Here is a 26,991-nt window from a genome sequence, read left to right on the forward strand (position 1 = left end):
CAATAGGTAGACGTTATTGATGATCTTCGGTACTGCTGATATCTTCCTGACGCTTCAATCCTTCTGTGAGGATATTTAGGAATAAGAAAAATGTACATGAAGACCAAAAATCACTTAAATTGGTCCTAAAAGGGGTCGAATATTCTGGAACACACATTTTCAATAAATTGCCAGCAACCATTAAAAACTGTGTTTCAGATAAAGCACGTTTAAACAGAGTTTGCAAGACTTTTGACAGGCAACTCCTTCGACTCTCAAAAATGGTTCAAATGGCTCTGAGCACTATGGGACTCAACATCTTAGGTCATAAGTCCCCTAGAACTTAGAACTACTTAAACCTAACCAACCTAAGGACATCACACACACCCATGCCCGAGGCAGGATTCGAACCTGCGACCGTAGCAGTCACGCGGTTCCGGACTGCGCGCCTAGAACCGCGAGACCACCGCGGCCGGCTCCTTCGACTCTACAGATGAATATCTAAACAGGGTCTGTTAGACAAGCTTAAGACAAAATGTCTCCTAGCTTACAGTTTCGACAGCACTTGATCACAACAGTCAAGATTAGGCTTTTGTGTATGATTTATTAAAAGTGTATTACAATGTTTCATTCTGACAGTGTATTAGCTCTGTAAATATTAGCTGGTCTAGTTGTTGTAATGTATTCACGTATTTTGACGATATCCTGACATGATCAGAGTAGTAAGTACTGTATTCAAATGCTTTATGCTTTTATGTTATATTTTCTGGCATGTTCCACGAGAATCATCTCATATTTGGGTCTATGGAACAAAAATTGAATCCAATCTAAGTGTAGGCTGGTAACTGCAAGGAACCCTTTTTGCAATGCGTGGAACCACTAGCGACCATTCAAAACCATTCGACGATATTTTAATGTGATCCAAAGCGGCAAAGGGGTCTTAACACTTTGCCGTCCGCACGTCTCGTAGAAATTTATTCGCTTGGCGCCTGCAGCGCTAGTTCGGATTACTTGGATTGTCGCCGGCCGCTTGTCACCTTTCCGTTGATGACAAACTTCAAATGTATTGACTGTTGCGCGCTTTAATTTTCCTGAAATCCTCTATTTTGCCGTATCGTTCCACAAACTCGAAATTTCTTTTCAAGTAACTTATCTGTAAGTTCTACAATGTTGTACTAATCAGCCATGCAGAGGTGATGCCACTTTCAATGCCGGCCGGAGTGGCCGTGCAGTTCTAGGCGCTACAGTCTGGAACCGGGCGACAGCTACGGTCGCAGGTTCGTATCCTCCCTCGGGCATGGGTGTGTGTGTTGTCCATCCCGTAAGTTAGTTTAAGTTAGATTAAGCAGTGTGTAGGCTTAGGGACCGATGACCTCAGCAGTTTGGTTCCATAAGACCTTATCACAAATTTCCAATTTGCACCAACATCTTCAAACCACAAACATGTGTGTAGTTGCAAGGGAACGTCCTCCAGAAGTTCAGGCAAGGCATTGTCCACAAAGTTCAAATACGATGCGTCATTCAAAGGATCCGGTAAGATGGGTTATCCAGAAAGGTGATCTCCAAGAATTCCAGTTCAAATGATCACTGCATTTCTCATCTGGTATCAGATTTTCACTCTGCAGCGGAGCGTGCGCTGATATCAAACTTCCTGGCAGATTAAAACTGTGTGCCGGACCGAGACTCGAACTCGGGACCTTTGCCTTTCGCGGGCAAGTGCTCTACCAACTGAGCTATCCAAGCACGACTCACGCCCCGTCTCCACAGCTGTACTTCTGCCAGTACCTCGTCTCCTACCTTTCAGGAGTGCTAGTTCTGCAAGGTTCGCAGGAGAGTTTCTGTAAAGTTTGGAAGGTAGGAGACGAGGTACTGGCAGAAGTAAAGCTGTGGGGACGGGGCGTGAGTCGTGCATGGATAGCTCAGATGGTAGAGCACTTGCCCGCGAAAGGCAAAGGTCCCGAGTTCGAGTCTCGGTCCGGCGCACAGTTTTAATCTGCCAGGAAGTTTCATCTCATCTGGTAATTTGTCGTTCACGTAGCGCGTGGATTTTTTCAATAGCCCAGTGATGACTGTAGATACTTTATATCGCATTTCCGGCTGTGGGTTCCTGGCATCAAAACGCCCAGAAGTTCATCATCTTCAATCTCGCAAATTTTTAAAACGTCGTTCAATAATACCTTGTACACATAAATGACCTGACTGACAGTGTGAGCAGCAATCTGTGGTTGTTTGCTGGTGACGTATAGTGTATGAGAAGGCGTCGTCGTTGAGTGACTTTAGGAGGATACAAAATGACTTAGACAAAATTTCTAGTTCGTCTGATGAATGGCATCGTGTTGTAAATTAATGCAGATGAGTAGGAAAAGCAATCACGTAATATTCGAATGCAGCATTAGCAGTGTGCTGCCTGATACAGTCACGTCAATTAAATATGTAGGCTTAACGTTGAAAAGCGATATGAAATGGAACGAGAACGTATGGACGTTATTAGGGAAGGCGAATGGTGAACTTCGGTATATTGAGAGAATTATAAGAAATTGTAGGTCATCGATAAAGTAGACTGAATATAGGACACTAGTGCCACTCATTCTTGAGTATTGGTAGAGTCTTTAGGATACCACCAAATCAAAATGGTTCACACTGTTTAAAGACCACATATGTAAGGTAGAGTACCGTCCACAGTTCTTCAAAAGTGGTTCAAATGGCTCCAAGCACTCTGGGACTTAACATCTGAAGTCATGAGTCCCCTAGGCTTTGAAATACTTAAACCTAACTAACCTAAGGACATCACACACATCCATGCCCGAGGCAGGATTCGAACTTGCGACCGTAGCAGCAGTGTGGTTCCGGACTGAAGCGCCTAGAGCCGCTCTGTCACAGCGGCCGGCCCACCAAGTCAGATTAACCCCTTGAGTACAAGTGTTTCCTGACTGAAACCACCACTTCACTATATTTTTTGAATTACGAGTGCCTTCCGCATGAAACGACAGATGCTGTTGTAAGACACACACCTCTAGTGGTACCATGAGGTATTTCTATGAATGTAGTGCACATTAGCAGTCACTTAAAACGTTCAAAGCAAGAATCGGTGCGAAGAGGGTGCTACGTGATTGTAGAAGATTGTACCATGTGTTTTTTAGTGATCATATTAAGGAAAATCAGTGATAGTGAAAGTTATTTGTTGAAATATCGGCAACCTGTTGCACAACAGAAATTTTATTTTCTTTGCCGCTTTCAGGTACCTAGTGCCCACCTTCGAAAGGTCATGATTATCGCATTATTTGCGTGTCAAAAATAAGTTGAAGGCAGCATATAACTGTGGTCCTGTGGTTCATAGTGCCTGTACAAAATGGTATAAGGAAACGAAACGGCAAGCCCACACGTCGTGCCAGAACTTGAACTAATCAGCTAATCTTCTGAAGAAGGGCACTAGATGACTGAAAATGGTAAAGGAAATAAAATTTCTGTTGTGCAAATGATTGCTCATTGTTTCAAGAAATAGAAATACAGTTACTGACGATGGTTAAAATTGTAATAATTATTGCAACGTAAATTTGTGTTTGTACTACTGCTCTTTGGTTTCGAAATGAAACTTGAGCAGTATGTATTTTTGGTATAAATCTGTTAAATTTTAGGTCCACTGTTGCTTGCTATTTAGGACTATATTTTGTTTCAGGCAGTATGAGTGCATGGAAGTTTCGAGAACGGATTGCGTCTAGGAAAAATTCGAAATTGCTTTCAAATGTCTCTGTTGAAAATACGGGTGGCTGAAACCTGTCTGTCCCACTGGGTTCAAAGTAAAACCACAACTTTAAAACAAAAGTAACTTTTTGGTGATTCCTTCTTTTTTTCGTTGCTTACTGGAATAATAAAGATTAATTTTGTGAGAAATTTTAAAATTATATTGCAGAGTGAAACCACTCCCTTAAAATAATTGTATCCGTTTTGCCAATTTTTTCTCGTATTCGTTGCTTTGTAAGATGATAAAGGTCAGTTTTGTGAATAGTTTAAAATTTAATTTTTTTGTGTTGTTGGGAGTCAAAGGGTTAAAGGAAGACATCGAAGCAACTTAGGGGCGTGCTACTAAATTCGTTAACAGTAGGTTCGGTCGACACGCGAGCTTTACTGAGATGCTTCGTGAGCTCAAATGTGAATCGGTGGACGGGAGACGAAGTTCTTTTCGCGAAACAATAGTGAAGAAAATATAGAGGACCGGTATTTAAAGCTGACTGCAGAATGATTATACTGTCGTCAACGTGCATTTCGCGTAAGGGTCACGAGGATAAAAGAAATTATAATTATTGTGGATGCATATAGTCTGTCGCTTTTCCCCTCGCGTCATTTACGAGTAGAACAGGAAAGGAAATGACTAGTAGTGGTACATGGTACCCTCCGCCATGCACCATACTGTGGCGTCCCAAGTATGTGTGTCGATGTATAAGGGGCGTTCAAAAAGAAAAGAGCTGGAGGCATAATTACAGTATACCTGTATGTTACAAGTATGGACCCTGGCTGTAGAGACACGTGTCCCACGGTGACACAAGGTGGTGAATGGCTGTCTCATAAAATTCCCAGGGCTGCGGTGTTAACCTGTTCTGCACGTACAGCTGGACGTCGTCGTCCGGGATGAATCGTTTGCCCCTCAGAGCCTTTGTAAGGGGACCAAAAATGGCGTAATCACAGGGAGAGAGGTCTGGACTGTATGGAGGGTGGCCCAAAACCTCCCATTTGAATTTCTTCAGGAGTGCCGCAACTGTGTTGGCCGTATGAGGCTTTGAATTGTCGTCGAGCAGAATGACCCCACGGGTGAGACTGCCTGGTCGTTCTGATTTGATCGCTTGGCGAAGGATGGTCGAGGTTTGCGAGTAATGCTGGGCATTCACTGCTGTCCCGTGCAGCAGGAAGTGAACCAGGAGGGGGCCATCTTGGTCAAAGAAGAACGTCAGCATAACTTTTCCTGCACTCGTGTAAACGACGACGACCAGCTGTACGTGCGGAACTACACTACTGGTCATTAAAATTGCTACACCAAGAAGAAATGCAGATGATAAACGGGTATCGTTGGACGAATATATTATACTAGAACTGACACGTGATTACATTTTCACGCAATTTGGGTGCACAGAGCCTGAGAAGTCAGTACCCAGAACAACCACCTCTGGCCGTAATAACGGCCTTGATACGCCTGGGCATTAAGTCAGACAGAGCTTGCATGCCGTGAACAGGTACAGCTACCCATGCAGTTTCAACACGATACCACAGTTCATCAAGAGTAGTGACTGGTGTATTGTGACGAGCCAGTTGCTCGGCCACCATTGACCAGACTTTTCAATTGGTGAGAGATCTGGAGAATGTTTTGGCCAGGGCAGCAGTCGAACATTTTCTGTATCCAGAAAGGCCCGTACAGAACCTGCAACATGCGGTCGTGCATTATCCTGCTGAAATGTACGGTTTCGCAGGGATCGAATGAAGGGAACAGCCATGGGTCGTAACACAGCTGAAATATAACGTCCACTGTTCAAAGCGCCGTCAATGCGAACAGGAGGTGACGGAGACGTGTAACCAATGGTACCCCATACCATCACGCCGGATGATACGCCAGTATGGCGATGACGAATACACGCTTCCAATGTGCGTTCACCGCGATGTCGCCAAACACGGATGCGACCATCATGATGCTGTAAACAGAACCTGGATTCATCCGAAAAAATGACGTTTTGCCATTCGTGCACCCAGGTTCGTCGTTGAGTACACCGTCGCAGGCGCTCCTTTCTGTGATGCGGCGTCAAGGGTAACCGCAGCCATGGTCTCCGAGCTGATAGTCCATGCTGCTGCAAGCGTCGTCGAACTGTTCGTGCAGATGGTTGTTGTCTTGCAAACGTCCCCATGTGTTGACTCAGGGATCGAGACGTGGCTGCACGATCCGTTACAGCCATGCGGATAAGATGCCTGTCATCTCGACTGCTAGTGGTACGAGGCCGTTGGGATCCAGCACTGCGTTCCGTATTACCCTCCTGAACCCACCGATTCCATATTCTGCTAACAGTCGTTGGATCTGGACCAACGCGATCAGCAATGTCGCGGTACGATAAATCGCAGTCGCGATAGGCTACAATCCGACCTTTATCAAAGTCGGAAACGTGATGGTCCGCATTTCTCCTCCTTACACGTGGCATCACAACAACGATTCACCAGGCATCGCCAGTCAACTGCTGTTTGTGTATGGGAAATCGGTTGGAAACTTTCCTCATGTCAGGACGTTGTAGGTGTCGCCACCGGCGCCAACCATGTGTGAATGCACTGAAAAGCTAATCATTTCATATCACAGCGTCTTCTTCCTGTCGGTTAAATTTCGCGTCTGTAGTACGTCATCTTCGTGGTGTAGCAATTTTAATGGCCAGTAGTGTAGTTAACGTCGCAGCCCCGGGAATTTTATGAGACAACCATTCACCGCCTTGTGTCACAGTGGGACAAGTGTCTCGACTGCCAGGGTCAATATTTCTAACATACAGGTTATGGTTTCTGTAATTATGCGTCCAGCTCGTTTCATTTTGAACACCCCTTATAGATTTCTGATGCAGGGGTTGCTGCTCGCTCGTGCGTATCGATTGCGTTTGCGCCTGGGCAGCCGGCAGGCCGCAGAACGTGTCGGCACGCGGTGAGGCGCCTGGCTGGTATACCGTCCCGCGTGCCACAGCCGCTGCCCGGCTGCTCGGCTGCCACCCTCTACCTCGCCACGAACTGTGCGGGCCACGTCCCACCACGCCGCACGCGCCGTCTGGACGCGTCCTTGCCTCTGCCACCTAATTAAATCCGCAGCCTGCCTCCCCTTTGTGCCGACACTGCTGTCATTCCATTAGTATTGCAGCGCGGCGGAATCCAATAGCGGAGTGGCAGGGAATGCCGGCGCTGTCCGCGCTGCCGGCGTGCATATCTTAGCTCAGGGCGGCACGGCGCGGCAGGTAGGCGGCGTTTCGACAGACGGCGCCCCCGAGTGAGTCTGGGCAGTCGGAGGCGCTCCGGATATCTCGCTTTGCTGAGATATGCGCGCGCAGGCAGTGGGCGTCTCTCTCGCACTGCAGCACGTCATCCCGTGGTAAACACTTCATATCAACTGAATGGCACCATCCAGACGTTACCGAGGCCTTCGCGCTACAGGGGGCCAAGAAATAACCTGACTGGACTAAGTAACCTGTTGTTGATTATTTAGCGTTTCTGTAATGACCAGTTATCTACATTAAACAATTATTTTAATACCAACTAATAACGCGGTTTTTTTTTTTAACACAAGACGTATTTCAGGTCTGAGGTGTCTCAGGGTTGGTATTTTGTGTTTCTGAAGATGTAAACGGCTATTCCATACAGAGCTAGAGTTCCGCACTATCGCCTAAGGAACAAATTATTAGCGAACGGAATAAGAGACCATGTTGTGATTGAATGGGAGGAACCATAACAGAATACAGTTTGTCATTCTTAAGCGTCAGAAGTCCTTAGGGGTAAAAGTAGTTTCAGGAAGTTTTCCCCAACCCCACCCCTCGCTCCCGGAGTGTCATATTACCATTACTGACCATTCGAGGGAGGATCAAATAGTAGTGTCTCCTGTGTTATAAAAAAATACAACGGTGAACATATAACAGCGGAATTAGTACAGATCACAGCTTGAACTGTTCTCCAGACAACAGTATCGTTCAACTTACTCACCAAACATTTTTGTACATTTTCCGCATCGTTGAACACAAGCATCCAATGCAGTTTGGAAAAAAAAACTCGTGGTTTTCTACATCTACATCTACATTATGCTCCGCAAGCCACCCAACGGTGTGTGGCGGAGGGCACTTTACGTGCCACTGTCATTACCTCCCCTTCCTGTTCCAGTCGCGTATGGTTCGCGGGAAGAACGACTGTCTGAAAGCCTCCGTGCACGCTCTAATCTCTCTAATTTTACATTCGTGATCTCGGGAGGTATAAGTAGGGGGAAGCATTATATTCGATACCTCATCCAGAAATGCACCCTCACCAAACCTGGCGAGCAAGCTACACGCGATGCATAGCGCCTCTCTTGCAGAGTCTGACACTTGAGTTTGCTAAACATCTCCGTAACGCTATCACGGTTACCAAATAACCCTGTGACTAAACGCGCCGCTCTTCTTTGGATCTTCTCTATCTCCTCCGTCAACCCGATCTGGTATGGATCCCACACTGATGAGCAATACTCAAGTAAAGGTCGAACGAGTGTTTTGTAAGCCACCTCCTTTGTTGATGGACTACATTTTCTAAGCACTCTCCCAATGAATCTCAACCTGGTACCCGCCTTACCAACAATTAATTTTATATGATCATTCCACTTCAAATCGTTCCGCACGCATACTCCCAGATATTTTACAGAAGTAACTGCTACCAGTGTTTGTTCCGCTATCATATAATCATACAATAAAGGATCCTTCTTTCTATGAATTCGCAATACATTACATTTGTCTATGTTAAGGGTCAGTTGTCAATCCCTGCACCAAGTGCCTATCCGCTGCAGATCTTCTTGCATTTCGCTACAATTTTCTAATGCTGCAACTTCTCTGTATACTACAGCATCATCCGCGAAAAGCCGCATGTAACTTCCGACACTATCTACTAGGTCATTTATATATATTGTGAAAAGCAATGGTCCCATAACACTCCCCTGTGGCACGCCAGAGGTTACTTTAACGTCTGTAGACGTCTCTCCATTGATAACAACATGCTGTGTTCTGTTTGCTAAAAACTCTTCAATCCAGCCACACAGCTGGTCTGATATTCCGTAGGCTCTTACTTTGTTGATCAGGCGACAGTGCGGAACTGTATCGAACACCTTCCGGAAGTCAAGAAAAATAGCATCTACCTGGGAGCCTGTATCTAATATTTTCTGGTTCTCATGAACAAATAAAGCGATTTGGGTCTCACACGATCGCTGTTTCCGGAATCCATGTTGATTCGTACATAGTAGATTCTGGGTTTCCAAAAACGACATGATACTCGAGCAAAAAAGATGTTCTAAAATTCTACAACAGATCGACGTCAGAGATATAGGTCTATAGTTTTGCGCATCTGCTCGACGACCCTTCTTGAAGACTGGGACTACCTGTGCTCTTTTCCAATCATTTGGAACCCTCCGTTCCTCTAGAGACGTGCGGTACACGGCTGTTAGAAGGGGGGCAAGTTCTTTCGCGTACTCTGTGTAGAATCGAATTGGTATCCCGTCAGGTCCAGTGGACTTTCCTCTGTTGAGTGATTCCAGTTGCTTGACCCATAATTTTAAACGTGTTTTAACCTCATCCATGAAAAATGTGTATGTAATAGACATCAGCATTGCACGGCGTTCAGTGAAGAAGTTTGGTATCGGGAAACGGACGTTGCAGACAGGACGTGCCAATGATGTGATACGAGAAGAAAGACGCATTGATTTCACAATAGGCAGCGAAACCTATATAACCATCCTTCAGAACTCCCACACATCATTTTTCATAGGCGATTGCAAAGATAAGCTGGTCACTGGTGTCTCATGCACCCTACAGCGCTGAACTGTCCCCATCTGGCTTTTGCCTGTTTGGATTTATGAAAGACAACCAAGATGGTTAAGATTCAATCACCTGGATCAGGTTAAAACAGTTTTAAAATCTTTTATCACGAAGCAAAATTTTTCAAGATTGCTTTTGATGCTTGAGTTTAACGATAGCGCAGATAAGTACAAACGCACGTTGACTGTCTTCAAGCGTGGTGTTGTGTAGAGGACAGTTCAGGTTACGATCTGCGCTAATTCCGGTCTTATATGTCCATTACTAAATTTCTATAACACAGGAGGCATTACTTTTTGATCCATCCTCGTATACAAATGAACTAGAGGTTAACGTTGAAAGCCTGCCGTTGTGGCCGAGCGGTTCCAGGTGCTATAGTCTAGAACCGCGAGACCGCTACGGTCGCAGGTTCGAATCCTGCCTCGGGCATGGATGTGTGTGTGTCCTTAGGTTAGTTAGGTTTAAGTAGTTCTAAGTTCTAGGGGACTGATGACCTCAAAAGTTAAGTCCCATTGTGCTCAGAGCCATTTGAACAATTTTTTTGAGCTAACATTGAAAGCTCCATCAGGTTGTCCGCAGAGGATTCTTCACTATATAGAGGAAACGCAGCGCGGAAAAATCGTAGTACAATGCAGAAAGACCCAGAGATAATCTGTACTACTTATAGGGATTGGCTGTTGACAATCAACGTGGATAGACGTAACGTATCGCGCGGAAGTAGCGAAAAACACCCTTTATTGTATGATTAGGTCTACACGATAGTAGAACAATCAGGACACACAAAGTTTACAGTGGAAGAATCGCATAAAACTTATCACCGGCAAGGCATATACCAGACTGAGTTCCATTCCAAGCATTCTGCGGAAGTGTTGTTCACCAACAAAGGAGGCAACTGACAAAACCTTTGCTCGACAAATACCTGATGTCTTTCGAGCAATGCTTGATGTTGATGGTCCGCCTGGAACCTGTACCAAATAGGACTGATAGAGGAAATAGATATCGAAAGAAGAGCAACGTGTTTCGTTGCAGGTTCATTTACTAAGCACGAAAACGTCACGGATATAATCAGCTGACTCCAGTGGAAGACGCTGCAAAAGAAGCGTTCTGATTTACCACTAAAATTCCAGTAGCGTACATTCGTAGAACAATCAATCAGTACATTTCCAACTCCTAAATATATGTCGAGAAATGATCGTGAAGATACAATATTCAGACTGAAGCTCACATGGGGACTTTCAAACACCCAGACACCCATTCTTTCCTCACATCAGGATCAGGTACTGAGTATGGGGGAGGGGGGAGGAGGAGGGAGGAAGGAGGACAAGATGGAGCTCGACTCCATCGAAGCAGGAGAGTGATGTCCTGGAGGAGCACTTTGGGGGCCGCATTCTGTCGCTGGGGTACGCAGAGGTCACTGGCGTGGGCCTCGATTGGCCGCCATATTCTCCGGATCTGAACACATGCGACTCCTTTTTGTGGGGCTTTGTTAAAGACAAGGTGTACAGCAATAACCCCAAAACCATTGCTGAGCTGAAAACGGCCATTCAGTAGGTCATCGACACCATCGATTTACCGACGCTTCAGCGGGTCGTGCAGAATTTCACTATTCTCCTGCGCCGTATCATCACCAATGATGACAAGCATATCAAACATGTCATAACCTAAATCTGAATATCTGTAGTTACGTTTACATGTTGAATAAATTGTGTGCAAGAATTAGTTTGTAACTATTTTACGTTTTTTCCATATAGTTAAAAAATTGTCACTCCGTATACAGTATATATATTCGACAGTCAGCACGACAAATCGGCTTTGTCAGAACAGCATAGAAAAAGAAACGTGAGCGAAGCAGCGGGGCGCTAATCTAGTACTAATATAAAACAAGGCCACTTCAGTCTCTTGCGACACAACGCCGGATTTCTGTAATCCGTGCGGTGATCTGCGGTGCTACAGAAGTAAAAGGAGAACAGCGGCTGTGCAGAAGCTGTTGCTAGCCAGACTACTTGTTCTGCGCTGTTACGGGCCTTGCTGTTCTTTGTCCGGACGCGGTAATACGGCGAATTTCTTTCTCGACGCTCGCGAAATCCCGACGGCGGCTCGTACCTCGGCTATATATTAAATCGCGCGGAAGTGTACGGCAGTAGCGATGTATTAGTAGCGCTTTAGATGAGAGTACAGTAGCCGAGTGACGTTCGCTAGCTGGGTGGTGGCGCGCTCCCCTTTGGCGTTGAGCCCGCCGGCCGGGGATTTGACGAAATCGGGACCGTGGAGAGTGACGGAGGGAGCTGTGCGCGCTGCCGTCTGATCCCCGCCTAAGGAGCTTAGCGCCGACGTGTCGGGACAAAGGAGTCCCCTCCCCTCCCCTCTCCCACCTTCTTCTCTTCTCTCCTCTCCTCTCCTATCCTCTCTGCTCTACTCTACTCTCAATCCTGCTTTCTCTGAGCCGCTCGTCAAGAGTCCGGCGACAGGAATAAGACGACGACGACGACGCCGCTCCAGAGGCCACCGCAGAAAACATCTTCGCTGGCGCCATCAGTACCGAAACTACAGGCGGTAGACGAGAATGTGGAAAGACCAAAAACGCAACACCGGACCATGCACGAGGAACATTTCGTAAATAATTTTTTATTTATCTTTTATTGTACAGGTCTAGGAGCAAATCTCCGTGGTCATGGAACGTGTCAGCCGGCCGGGGTGGCCGAGCGGTTCTAGGCGCTACAGTCTGGAACCGCGAGACCGCTACGGTCGCAGGTTCGAATCCTGCCTCGGGCATGGATGTTTGTGATGTCCTTAGGTTACTTACGTTTAAGAAGTTCTAAGTTCTAGGCGACTGATGACCTCAGATGTTAAGTCCCTTAGTGCTCAGAGCCATTTGAACCATTTTTTTTTTTTTGGAACGTGTCAGTACATGAAATTACAACATAAAAGTAATAACAGATAAAATAAAATGTTGATGAACACGTAAAAAGACAAGCCATAATTCTAAATAAACGCAGTCAACAATATAACATAGGAATCAGCTTAATTTTTTGAAGGAACTCCTCGACAGAATGGAAGGAGTGACCCATGAGAAAACTCTTCAGTTTCGATTTCACTTGGATTACTGCTAAGATTTTTGAATTCTAGTGGTAGCTTATTGAAAATGGGTGCCGCAGTATACTGCACACCTTTCTGCACCTGAGTCAAGGAAGTGAGATCCAAATGCAGATTGGATTTCTGCCTAGTATTAACTGAGTGAAAGCTGCTAATTCTCGGGAAAAAGCTGATATTGTTAACAAGAAATGACACTAGCCAATGTCAGAATATCCAAACTAGTGAACAAGGGTCAAATGTCAAATGTTCAAATGTGTGTGAAATCTTATGGGACTTAGCTGCTAAGGTCATCAGTCCCTAAGCTTACACACTACTTAACCTAAATTATCCTAAGGACAAACAAACACACCCATGCCCGAGGGAGGACTCGAACTTCCGCCGGGATCAGCCGCACAGTCCATGACTGCAGCGCCCTAGACCGCTCGGCTAATCCCGCGTGGCAGGGGTCAAGAGGTTCGAGAATGAAAATAAGCAAAGTAGACTACTTTTCGTGTCGAACTATCACTTACTTCGGATACCTTTCGAATAGTAAAAATGGCAGCGTTAAGTCTTTGAACAAGATGCTGAACTATATATCTGAACATCTAGAAATTTGAACTGTTCAGTTTCACAAATAATATGCCCATTCTGTGATATAAAACCGTCAGATTTTGTTGAATTGTGTGTTACAAACTGTAAAAAGTGAGTCTTACTGTGATTTAGTTTATTTTCTGCAAGCCATGGGTTGATTTAGTGGAAGAGACCAAACAGTGAGGTTATCGGTCTCATGGATTAGGGAAGGATGGGGAAGGAAGTCGGCCCTGCCTTTCAAAGTAACCATTCCGGCATTTGCCTGAAGGGATTTAGGGAAATCACGGGAAACCTAAATCCGGATGGCCACACGTGAGATTGAACCGTCGTCCTCACGAATGGGAGTCCACCTCGCTCGGTACAAGCCATGAACTTACGTCATGAACTGCGCCATCTGAAAAGAGTCATTGTTGGACACAACATCCTTTACTACCAAACTAGTATCATCAATACACAGGAATATTTTAGAATCACCTGTAATACTAGAGGACATATCATTCATGTAAATAAGGAACAGGAGGGGCCCCAGCACTGATCCCTGGGGCACCGCCAATTTCACCGTACCCCACGTCACAGCCATTCCCCACATTGTGAATAATGACATTTTGCTGTCTGCTGTTAAGGTAAGAAGTGAACCAATTGTGAGCTACTCCCTGTATTCCGTAATGGTCCAACATCTGGAGTAATATTTTGTGATCAACATCATCAAACGTCGTAGTTAAATCAAAAAATATGCCTAGCGTTCGGAATCTTTTGTTTACTACATCCAGTATCTCACAAAGAGAATATAGCGATTTGAGTTGTTAAATAGGTCTAAAATTGTCTACTCTCTTCCTTTCTCCCTTTTCATAAAGCGGCTTTACTACTGAGTACTTTAATCGTGCAGGAAACTGGCCATTCCCAAAGGAAAAATTACAAATATGGCTAAGTATACAGGGCTAACATGAGCAGCACGGTACTTTAATGTTCTACTAGGCACCCCATGATATCCTTGAGAGTCCTCAGTCTTTAGTGATTTAAATATTGACTCGATCAGTCCCTTGTCAGTATCGCGGAGGAGGACTTCAGACATCGATCTCGGAAAGGCATTTTCCAAGAGAGTTACATGAGTCCCTGTAAAAACTAAGCTTTTATCTAATTGACGAGTAATGCTCAGTAAATGATGTTAAATACTGTACATGTATCTGACTTATCAGTAATAGATCTAACGCACACTTTTTTTATTTACACTTTTTTCAATATTTCCTTACACTCCTTTAGTATAGTCTCCTTGCTTCTCTTTGACTGAATCCCAGCGTCTCGGAAGATCTGTTATTCCAGCCTGGACACCACTTCTGTTTATCTGTTGACTGGCTCGTGTAATGATGGTAGGAAGCTCTTCCAGAGAAAGATAACGAAGTCGACACTTAAGTTTTCTGCCGGCCGATGTGGCCGAGCGGTTCTAGGCGCTTCAGTCTGGAACCGCGCGACCGCTACGGTCGCAGGTTCGAATGCTGCCTCGGGCATGGATGTGTGTGATGTCCTTAGGTTAGTTAGGTTTAAGTAGTTCAAAGTTCTAGTGGACTGATGACGTCAGATCTTAAAGCCCCTTGGTCCTCAGACCGATTTGAGCCACTTAAGTTTTCTCAACTTTGGGAACAAGTCGAAATCCGGTGGACTCGTATCCGGCCTGTAGGAAGGATGCGGCGACACTGCCCATCCGCGTTCGCGCAGTTTTTGGGCCACAGAACTGCCAGTATGCGGGCGAGCATTGTCGTGGAGGATGAGTGGCCCAGCCTTGGGCAACTGATGTCGGGTTTTGTGCATTTTTCTGCGCAGGTTTTGCGGAAGTTAGGAAAATACGTGGGACTCGATGTCATGGTAATATCGTGGTGATCATAAACATTGCTTAGGCTTTGAGAGCGACGAAAAATTTTTGGACGTGTAGAATCTGAAGCTCTCCACTCATTACACATTTCAACTCCTGTTGAAAGCCTCTAACCCACGTTTCATCAATGGCGACGATTCGACAGTAGAATTCTTGACCTTCACGGTCGAATCGTTGTTTCACCAAGGTTGTAATGTGAAGGCGTTCCGGCTTCTCATCAGCAGTCAAACAGAGCGGGACCCACCTCGCAGAAATTTTTCTCTTTTTCAGATCATTTGTCAGAATAAGGAATACTGGTGTTGGGTAATCCCGTGGCTTCAGAGTGTTTCCCACAAATCGCACTGCGATCTTCTTCAAGAGCATCCGCTTCAAGTTCCGCATTTTGTTCATCCGTTGACGTTTGTGGCCTTCCGGGCCTTGGATTATCGCCTTGCTCGTACGTCTCCCACGAAAACGATTTACCCAACGTGAAACTGTACTAAAGTACACTGTAAACTCACCACAAATTTCAGTTAACGCACCGTCGATTTCTGACGGCTTTTTGCCGCGTAAAGTTTCAATCTCGATGTACAACCTCTGGTCTTCAACACTCACAGTACTCGAGACCCCTGCAGGGTCTGTTTCTACCTCTTGCTAATTTTATGTTAGAGGACACAGTGAAAAAACAAAAACACGTGCTTCTTCCTCAAGACGCTAAAGACATCTGACGTAATTTGTATTTTTGTTGCATCAAACAAACCACGTTAATACCAACCTGAGCAATTATTTATGAAATGTCCTTCGTATATATCCAGATTGAAGCGATGAATAAAAATTTGTACCACGGCCAGGATTCGAACCCGGGTCTGCTGAAGAAGAGGTGGTTCGAATTCCGGCCTTGGTACAAATTTTCATTATATGGTATATGTTTCTCACATGTTCAGCCTGCGTGCGATCTTTAGTGTATGGTAAATGAAGAATACTTAACAAGCCAAGATCGCAAGAAAAGCGTTTTATTGGATGACCTGTTTCGACGGAGCTGTGCTGTCATCATTTGATCATACGCTTTTGAATTTTTACAACATATCATCCATCAGAGTTACAAGTCGCTTGATATTGCATATGTACATCGCACAACATTGCACAAACATAAGCACAACTGCATTGCGCCGATTGCAAGTGTTGCCAGCTGGCAGTGAACAGGCACACTTGCAACCGGCGCAATGCAGTTATGCTTATGTTTGTGCAATGTATTTTTAAATCTGACATATCGATGTGTGGTGATCTTCATGGTTGTAGGGTATACATGTGCAGTGTGAAGCGACTTGTAACATTAATGGGTGATATGTTGTAAAAATTCAAAAGCATAAGATCCAATGATGACAGCATAGCTCTGTCGAAACTGGTCATACAATAAAATGCTTTTTTAGCGATCTTGGCTTGTGAAGGTTTCTTCACTTACCAAATGCTATTCGCTTCAATCCCCATACATAAATATGATAGTTGTCTGAGACTAGAAAAGGTCTCTGGGACCAGTTTAGTTTCACTTGATACACATTACCACGGCTAATACTGTGTCGAGAAAGTTGACATTCGAAACAGCTTGCTGTCGACTCTGAATGGATAGGTCCTGCATGGTTTTCAAGGGAGTCGTATACCATTCTTCGTGCAAAATATTGACAAAAGTTCAGGTACGATGATGCAGATGGATAGCGGTCACACACCCTTCTGTCGAAAGTGGATGTCCGCAGCTCGTTGTCTAGGGGCTAGCGTTGCTGCCTCTGGATCATGGGGTCACGGGTTTGACTCACGGCCGGGTTGGGAATTATCTCCTGGGGACTGGGTGTCTGTGTTGTCCTCATCATCATTCGGGAAGTGACGAGACTGGAACTGGAAAGCTTGGGAACTTATACGGGCTCTGATGACCACGATGTTGAGCGCCTCACAATCCAAAATCATCATCTCTTTAAGTCCCGGTAGCTGAGTGGTCAGCGTGACAGACTGTCAATCCTAAGGGCCCGGGTTCGATTCCCGGCTGGGTCGGAGATTTTCTCCGCTCAGGGACTGGGTGTTGTGTTGTCCTAATCATCATCATTTCATCCCCATCGACGCGCAAGTCGCCGAAGTGGCGTCAAATCGAAAGACCGGCACCAGGCGAACGGTCTACCCGACGGGAGGCCCTAGCCACACGACATTTCCATCTCCTTAAGTAGACCACTGAGGCTCAACAGTGCTGAGATCTGGTGACTGTGATGACCAGGGAAGATGCAACAATTCATCCTTGTGTTCACAAAACCAACCCTGGACAATACGAGCTGTGTGAACAAGGGGCCTGTCGTCTTGGCCGGCCGGAGTGACCGAGCGGTTCTAGGCGCTATAGTCTGGAACCGCGCGACCGCTATGGTCGCAGGTTCGAATCCTGCCTCGGGCATGGGTGTGTGTGATGTCCTTAGGTTAGTTAGGTTTAAGTAGTTCTAAGTTCTAGAGGACTGATGACCTCAGCAGTTAAGTCCCATAGTGCTCAGAGCCATTTGAACCTGTCGTCTTGGAACATAGAATCACCGTTGGGAAACAAACACTGTACCATGAGATGGAACTAATCAGCGGAAATGGTAACATAAGCCTTGGAAGTAAAGCGAATTTTCTGGGTAACCATGGGTACGATGGAACATCACAATACGACTGCTCAGATCGTTACAGAACCACCGCCATGTATCACTCTTTCGTAGTAAACTCGGCAACAAGACTCATCTGCCCAAACGACATTGTTCCATTGCTCCATAGTTCGGGTCCGGTACCACGTTTTCCTGTTTTGGGCATTTGCGTCACTGACGAGTGGTTTTCGAATTCCAACTCGCCCTGGAATTCCTGGTTGATTGGTTGGCTGGTTGGTTGATTTGGAAGATGGGACCAAACAGTAAGGTCGTCAGTCCCATGGAATTAGGAAAGTGTGGGGAAAGAAATGGATCGTACCCCTTCAAAGGAACCATTCCGGCATTTGCCTGAAGCGATTTAGGGAAACGACGAAAAACCTAAATCAGGATGGCAGGACGCGGGTTTGAACCGTCGTCCTCCCGAATGCGAGTCCAGTGCCCTAACCAGCAATTCTCTGCTTACACGGTGCACGAGTCTGACATTCGGTTCTGCGGTGACTTCTACAACTGTCGTCCACTTATTTTTCGTCACAGTCCTCTTCAATAACTGTCCATCACGATCACTCAACTCACGCTTTCGTCCTCGTTGTGACCTGGCGGATGATGTATCCTCGCTTTCGCTGTATGCGGTATAATTCTTTGAAACCGTGACTCTCTAAACCCCAAAACTTCAGCTACCTGGGTTACAGAAGCATCAACCATTCTCCCACGTTCGAATTCACTTAGATCAGACATAATGCACCAACAACTACACAGAACACTTACAATCACGACACAGTCGCAACGTATTGAGCACATATCATAGGTGCCGTTCGTTGCCAAATACAACAGCGTTACCTGCAGGCATAACTAGCAAATGCATTTACGTTCATGCATGCATTTCTGGCCGTGTTTCCATATATTTGTCCAACCCCTAACGGAGTATCCAGAGGCCAGATGCACCATGTTTTTGTCTGGGTAGCGATAGTGTAAGAAATAATACTGAAATATTTTTTCCAGGGTTGGTACAATGTAAGGATCTTTCGTGCTCATATAATACACTGAAGAGCGAAACAAACTGGTACACCTGTCTAGTATCGTGTACGACTCCGGCGAGCACGCATAAGTGCCGAAACACGACATGGCATGGACTCGACTAATGTCTGAAGTAGTGCTGGAGGGAATTGACACCATGAATCTTGCACGGCTGTCCACAAATCCGTAATGCACGAGGGGGTGGAGATCTCTACTGAACAGCACTTTGCAAGGCATCCCTGATTGGTCAATAATGTTCGTGTCTGGGGAGTTTGGTCGCCAGCGGAAGTGTTTAAAATCAGAAGAGTGTTCCTGGAGCCACTCTGTAGCAACAATGGACGTCTCGGGTGTCGCATTGTCCTGCTGAAATTTCCCAAGTCTGTCGGAATGCCCAATGGACACGAATGGATGCAGGTAATCAGACAGGATGCTCACGTACGTGTCACCTGTCAGAGTCGTATCTACATGTATCAAGAGTCACATATCACTCATACTGCACACACCCCACACCATTACAGAGCTTCCACCAGCTTGAGCAATCCCCTGCTGACACGCAGGGTCCATGGATTCATGAGATTCTCTCTATACCCGTACACCGCTCCTCGATACAATTTGAAACGAGACTCGTCCGACCAGGCAACATGTTTCCAATCATCAAAAGTACACTAGTCGGCATTCGACTCCGAAAGCCCATATCGATGATGTTTTGTTGAATGGTTCGCACGCTGACAGCTGTTGATGACCTAGCATTGAAATCTGCAACAATTTGGGAAGGATAGCACTTCTGTCGCGTTGAACGATTCTCTATAGTCGTCGTTGTTCCCGTTCTTGCAGGATCTTCTTACAACCGCAACGATGACGGAAATCTGATGTTTCACCGGCTTCCTGATATTCCCGGTTCACTCGTGAAAGGGTGCTACGGGAAATTGCGCATAAAATGGTTCAAATGGCTCTAAGTACTGTGGGACTTAGCATCTGAGGTCATCAATCCCCTAGACTTAGAACTACTTAAACCTAATTAACCTAAGGACATCACACACATCCATGTCCGAGACAGGATTCGAACCTGCGAGCGTAGCAGCAGCGCGGTTCCGGGCTGAAGCGCCTAGAACCGCTCGGCCACCCCGGCGAAAGTCTGCACGTTATCGCTGCCTCGGAGATGCTGTGTCCCATCGCTCGAGCGCCGGCTATAACACTACGTTCAAACTCACTTACATCTTGATGACCTGCCATAGTAGCGTCAGTAACCGATCTAACACCCGCGCCAGACACTAGTCTTATATAGGCGTTGCCGACCGCAGCCTGTATTCTGCCTTTTTTACGTATCTCTGTATTTGAATAAGAATGCCTGTACCAGTTTCTTTGGCGCTTCAGTGTAGTTATAGTCCAAAGGGACGTTAATTACAGCGAGATGTCATACGAAAAATCACGGAGCCGAAAAGGCTTTTCGTGTAGACAGCGCTTCCACAAAGGCAGTGCACGACAGAAGCTGCGGTATTCCGTTGTTGACGAGGACTTTTTTCGTCGGCGAACGCTGAGATCAATTTTCGGTCCGGAGAAGTACAAACAGCGGTTTTCCGGTAGCCTGTCCCCGCAGCAGGAAATTGCGCCGCAGATTCCCAGATGTCGTGGTGTGTGTGTGTGTGTGTGTGTGTGTGTGTGTGTGTGAGAGAGAGAGAGAGAGAGAGAGAGAGAGAGAGAGAGGCGTCCGCGCATGCCGCCGGCCGACTCGTACACTTCAGGTACCTCACTGCTAGAGAGAAACCGTAGAGCAATACTGCAAGAGCCTTCCTTCCATGCGATCACTCGTAACGAACATGCAGAGGTTGCAAATTACACTGCTTCCAGGCACGACAGTGACACATGGTCGATTCTACCCAGCTAAAACTGAAGGTACAACACAAAAGATCGTCTCTCTTACCCGAGAGAGTTATCAAATAAAAGGAAAGCGGCAAACCTGCTGACAGTCTGTTGATATCAAACTTTCATCAGTGGAGGTGCGATTGTATAGGGCCTTTTATTAAAAAATTAAAGTTTGTTCTGGGAATATCGATACACAGTCTGGTGGGTATCACAAAATGATTTATTATTTGTTTACAGTGAACTGCTACAAATGCATGTGTATTTAATTGTGTATTCTGAATTTTGATAGTCGACACTATGCTCTGCCCTTTAAAAATAAATAATGGTGATTGTTTCCCGATTCCATAACTAGCTTCTGCCTCCCCCTACTGTTTTCACGAACTTAATTTTATGCATAATTTGAAATTTGAAATTCAACTAAGTGAGGTAAATAATTACAGTCGAACAAGGGGGGGAGGGGGAGGACAGAGAGAGAGAAAAAGTGAAAGTGAAATATGCGCTTTACGAAGCACTCTGGCGGGCGCGCTTTTAACAGATGCGTCCGCATTTTAACCGGTGTATTTCGTCGCAAAGTTACGACAGTGGTCACGTATTCGGCAGTTGCGGCGTTTGAAACCCCGCCCAGACGTACCTGTTCAGGTTTTCTGTTATGTCACTGAGTCAGATGTAGATAGAATACTAAACAAGGTTGCTGTTCATTTCGTTCCCCATTTCTTCCTCGACGTCGAAAGGACGTGATAGCTTTTCGGCGTACCAACTGTTTCTAGCATTGACAACTGGCAATGAAGTGCGGAGACTGATATATTCCGAAGATTATTAAATGGAAATAATGTTCGTCGTCTTAGCGCTTCTGCTCAGTAGACCATTATCAGATAACACTAACATTAAATAAACGCGGTTAAGAGGTTTTTTTTTACAATAAACCTATATCAATTGCAGTAGTTCAATAGGTATTATGTCGAAAATCATTAAAGAGAAGTAAGCGGATATGAGCTGTACAGGATATGTGGCAGTCCTTGAGAACTTTCAAATGTCAAAAAATGTTCAAATGTGTGTGAAATCTTATGGGACTTAACTGCTAAGGTCATCAGTCCCTAAGCTTACACACTACTTAACCTAAATTATCCTAAGGACAAACACACACACCCATGCCCGAGAGAGGACTCGAACCTCCGCCGGGACCAGCCGCACAGTCCATGACTGCAGCGCCTGAGACCTCTCGGCTAATTCCGCACGGCAAACTTCTTCGTCTCCATGGCAATACAAGGCCTCACACAAGTCTGGGCATTTGAGAACAGCTCACAAAATTTCATTGGACTTTTCTTCGTTATGCATCCTACAGTCGCGATCTTTGAATTCCATCTGTTTGGCCCAGTGAATGATGCACTCCTTGGGAAGCAGAGGTTACTGATGCAGCACGACGTTGGTGCCGAAGTCGACCAGTACAGTGGTACCATGCGAGCGTGCAGGCCCTCCGACTAAGATAGCGTAAAGCCGACACATTGTACGGAGAACATGTTAAAAACTAATGTTTTGGAGACAGTGTATGGTGTATTCGAATCATGAAAAAAAAAACAAGCTGCTTTGAGTAAAAAAAGTGTTGGATTGTTTATTGAAGACCCCTCATACAACGCTACAAGAAACGTAGAAGTCATCACCAGTGTGTTCTGACTCGGGGCAGCCTGCACGCATGGCGAGAAGTGAGAAGGTTTTTCAGTATGTTTAAGTGGTCTGTGACATTGTAAATGCATGTTGCCTTATGCGACCCAAATGAAAAAAGCGCCAAAATTGTTTAAATATTTCTTACATCACCTTGTATCCTGTAAATTGTGTAAATAAACAATATCTCAAACACTGTCTAAATTCCAGAATGAGATTTTCACTCTGCAGCGGAGTGTGCGCTGATATGAAACTTCCTGGCAGATTAAAACTGTGTGCCGGACCGAGACTCGATCTCGGGAGGCCCCGACTTCAAGTGTCGGTCCGGCACACAGTTTTAATCTTCCAGGAAGTTTCACTGTCTAAATTGTATAAACAGTATTTCATACACTGCAATTCATTTCCCTCCAAATGGCCAGTCGAGTATTTTTCCCGCCAATTCCCGGAAGGGGTGGGGAGGGGAGTGGGAGGGCTCGGGGTTTCCCAGAGGGAAGTTAATTAATTGAGTGATTTAATTAATTCATCAATCAAATTTATATTAAAAGTGTGCTTATATTGGCGATGGGAGTTCCCAGAGGGATGGTGGAGGAGGGGGAGAGAGATGGGCAGGGGACCTGTCAATCAAAAGGAAAGATGAAACTTCCTGGCAGATTAAAACTGTGTGCCGGACCGAGACTCGAACTCGGGACCTTTCGTGGGCAAGTGCTCTACCATCTGAGCTACCCAAGAACGACTAACGCCTCGTCCTCACAGATTTACTTCTGCCAGTACCGTGTCTCCTACCTTCCAAACTTTACAGAAGCTCTCCTGTGAACATGCAGAACTAGCGCTCTTGAAAGAAAGGAGATACATACGCGCACACTCCGCTGCAAAGTGAAAATCTCATTCTGAAAAGGAAAGATTATCAGCAGGGGTCATAATCCTCTTCGAAGTACAATGGGTTAAGGACCTGTAAATCAAAAGGATGGGTTATCCCCAGGATTTGTTAATCCTCTCAACAGAGCAATAGCTTAAGGATCTTTCAAACGAAAGAGAACAATACGTTTACGCGTGAATGCATACTTGCCCCTGATGTAGACAACCCGCAGTGTGAAGTGTCACGTACTTCGCCCTACTACTACGCCGTCAACCAGTAGAATGGTACCATGCGAGCATGCAGGCCCTCCGACTAAGATGGCGTAGGGCCGCGCCGTCCGTTGTAGCCGAGCAGTTCTAGGCGCTTCTGTCTGGAACCCCGCGACCGCTACGGTCGCAGGTTCGAATGCTGCTCCGGTTATGGATGTGTGTGATGTCATTAGCTTTGTTAGGTTTAAGTAGCTCTAAGTTCTAGGGGACTGATGACCCAGATGAGTCCCATAGTGCTCAGAGCCATTTGAACTATTTGAGCGTAAGGCCGTCGCATTGAACGGAGTCTATGATAAAAAATAGGGTTTTCTAGCCAGTCTATGGTGTAACGAAATCCTGAATGAAACCAACCTGCTTTAAGAAAAAAGAGTGTTGCATTGCTTATTGAATACTCCTCGTATAAAGCAACAACTAACGTGGTGATGGTGATGAGGTCCCATACTCCGAGGAGCGTAGGGGACGATGCGGGAGATCCGCGCCGCTGTACTGGGCTAGATCCTAGTGGAGGTGGTTTGACATTACCTTCCTCCGACCGTAATGGGAATGAATGATGATGAAGACGACACAACAACACCCAGTCATCTCGAGGCAGGAAAAATCGCTGACCCCGCCGGGAATCGAACCCGGGACCCTGTGCGCGGGAAGCGAGAACGCTACCGCAAGACCACGAGCTGCGGACACAACGTAGAACTTTTTTTATACCGAATAGAATCTGTAAAATCGTGTGAGAAAGACTGCAAGACGTGTGCCTCGATTATTTCAGCGGAGAACCTTGTCAGCCATGGCACCATCTGCGTGACGTCACACGAGCGCGCCGCTGCCTTTTCTTTAGGTGGTGATGATGGTGGTGGTGGTGGTGGTGGTGGTGGTGGTGGTGAGAGGCCCAAATCTATAAAGAAAACCAGAGAGGAAATATTAGTACACCTTACAGACGAGAAGAAGGACTGGAGAAACCTGTCAATACATCGCCGACGCCGCAGAACGTCGCGCGACTTTCGACGCTGGATGGGACGGTGGCTTGGGCGGCTCTCGCTCCAGGCGATGGCTGGACCAGCTGCTGGAGTGTGTGTGTCACTGCCCAGCGGCGCGTGTTCCCAGATTGCGCGGAACAATCGTCCTGCCAGCGGGGTGGGGGTGGAGCTGGCTGGCGTGGGGTCGGGGGTTTGCTTTGCTCCGTCTGAGTCCGCGCCCGTAATGGCTTCCATCCGCGGCGGCGCCCGCCTCGCTCCCTCCCCCCCCCCCTCCCCCCCACCTCCCCCCTGCTCATCCTCCGCCCCCGCCGCCCCCACTGCGTCTTCCGGTTCCTCTGTCCGAGCGCCGCTGCCGCTGCCGCCGCCGCCTGGCCAGATATGACCGTGAATCAATAGCGCGCGACTCTGCGGGCCGAACAAAGCCTGGCGCAGACGTGCCCAGAGAGAGGGACCGACCATCCTTGCCAGCCCTTCTCTGTGTGCCGCCAGCGCCGGGACGAGATAATTCGCCACTCGCGTCCCGGAAAACCAATTAGGCAAATTAAACAAGTAACGGGATCCGCGCTGTTACAGCATGTAAATTGAAAATCTCTCTCCCTCTCCTCTGTGTGTCCGCCGTGGGATTGCAAGACCAGCGAATGAGATTCAGTCATACGGTCACTCCCTTTCTCTCCTTGCTACCACCCCTTCTCGAATCCCGTCCTTTTTTCGCAGTTCCCTCTGACCAGCCCGTGATGAAATAGTCACGCGTCAGCTTACAAGAGGCGAGCGAGGCGCTGAAGTCCGTCGCCCAAATTAACAGGCGCTGCAGACACACGATAGTGTGGCATGTGGTTCTGAGTTCAGAGCATCGCAATTATTTGCAGCGATCTTTCCGGGTAAAAAACTTTTGTTCCTGTAGCAGTGCTGTGATGTAATGCTGCTGAACTGGCCGTCCTTTTCATAAATCAAACAAGTACTGAGGCCATTCGATCCGTTCCAAATCAATTGCTTAAGATGTAACATACACTCCTGGAAATTGAAATAAGAACACCGTGAATTCATTGTCCCAGGAAGGGGAAACTTTATTGACACATTCCTGGGGTCAGATACATCACATGATCACACTGACAGAACCACAGGCACATAGACACAGGCAACAGAGCATGCACAATGTCGGCACTAGTACAGTGTATATCCACCTTTCGCAGCACTGCAGGCTGCTATTCTCCCATGGAGACGATCGTAGAGATGCTGGATGTAGTCCTGTGGAACGGCTTGCCATGCCATTTCCACCTGGCGCCTCAGTTGGACCAGCGTTCGTGCTGGACGTGCAGACCGCGTGAGACGACGCTTCATCCAGTCCCAAACATGCTCAATGGGGGACAGATCCGGAGATCTTGCTGGCCAGGGTAGTTGACTTACACCTTCTAGAGCACGTTGGGTGGCACGGGATACATGCGTACGTGCATTGTCCTGTTGGAACAGCAACTTCCCTTGCCGGTCTAGGAATGGTAGAACGATGGGTTCGATGACGGTTTGGATGTACCGTGCACTATTCAGTGTCCCCTCGACGATCACCAGTGGTGTACGGCCAGTGTAGGAGATCGCTCCCCACACCATGATGCCGGGTGTTGGCCCTGTGTGCCTCGGTCGTATGCAGTCCTGATTGTGGCGCTCACCTGCACGGCGCCAAACACGCATACGACCATCATTGGCACCAAGGCAGAAGCGACTCTCATCGCTGAAGACGACACGTCTCCATTCGTCCCTCCATTCACGCCTGTCGCGACACCACTGGAGGCGGGCTGCACGATGTTGGGGCGTGAGCGGAAGACGGCCTAACGGTGTGCGGTACCGTAGCCCAGCTTCATGGAGACGGTTGCGAATGGTCCTCGCCGATACCCCAGGAGCAACAGTGTCCCTAATTTGCTGGGAAGTGGCGGTGCGGTCCCCTACGGCACTGCGTAGGATCCTACGGTCTTGGCGTGCATCCGTGCGTCGCTGCGGTCCGGTCCCAGGTCGACGGGCACGTGCACCTTCCGCCGACCACTGGCGACAACATCGATGTACTGTGGAGACCTCACGCCCCACGTGTTGAGCAATCCGGCGGTACGTCCACCCGGTCTCCCGCATGCCCACTATACGCCCTCGTTCAAAGTCCGTCAACTGCACATACGGTTCACGTCCACGCTGTCGCGGCATGCTACCAGTGTTAAAGACTGCGATGGAGCTCCGTATGCCACGGCAAACTGGCTGACACTGACGGCGGCGGTGCACAAATGCTGCGCAGCTAGCGCCATTCGACGGCCAACACCGCGGTTCCTGGTGTGTCCGCTGTGCCGTGCGTGTGATCATTGCTTGTACAGCCCTCTCGCAGTGTCCGGAGCAAGTATGGTGGGTCTGACACACCGGTGTCAATGTGTTCTTTTTTCCATTTCCAGGAGTGTATTTTGTAACCATCACTTACAAGCCTACGTATTAGAAGTTGGTTCTCATGTAACAACAGTCACTTTCGGTCGCTACACAAAACTGCTCGAAGCTATCCTATCGATTCCTTACCCTATCGATCTTTTTACAAGAACTGATAACTGATTTCATCAGCTTTCTTCGTGTAATCCAAGTTTTCGTATTTTATCTTTTAAAAATTATCCCCAGTGTTGATAACATGTACTGGGAGCGGAAACCGCCTC

General features: G+C 46.9%; 1 protein-coding gene and 1 non-coding gene across 2 annotated transcripts in view; one reads left to right on the top strand and one right to left on the bottom strand.

Moving 5' to 3' along the window:
* Nucleotides 1-26,991, top strand: part of LOC126220931 (proteoglycan Cow) — a 380,564-nt gene that overhangs the window by 244,452 nt on the left and 109,121 nt on the right. The window lies entirely within an intron of this gene.
* Trnas-cga (transfer RNA serine (anticodon CGA)) lies at nucleotides 1,649-1,723 on the bottom strand. The gene has a single exon. It is a non-coding gene; the product is annotated as a tRNA-Ser (tRNA).

The sequence above is a fragment of the Schistocerca nitens genome, chromosome 1, assembly GCF_023898315.1.
Source record: "Schistocerca nitens isolate TAMUIC-IGC-003100 chromosome 1, iqSchNite1.1, whole genome shotgun sequence".
NCBI classification, from domain to species: Eukaryota; Metazoa; Arthropoda; class Insecta; order Orthoptera; family Acrididae; genus Schistocerca; species Schistocerca nitens.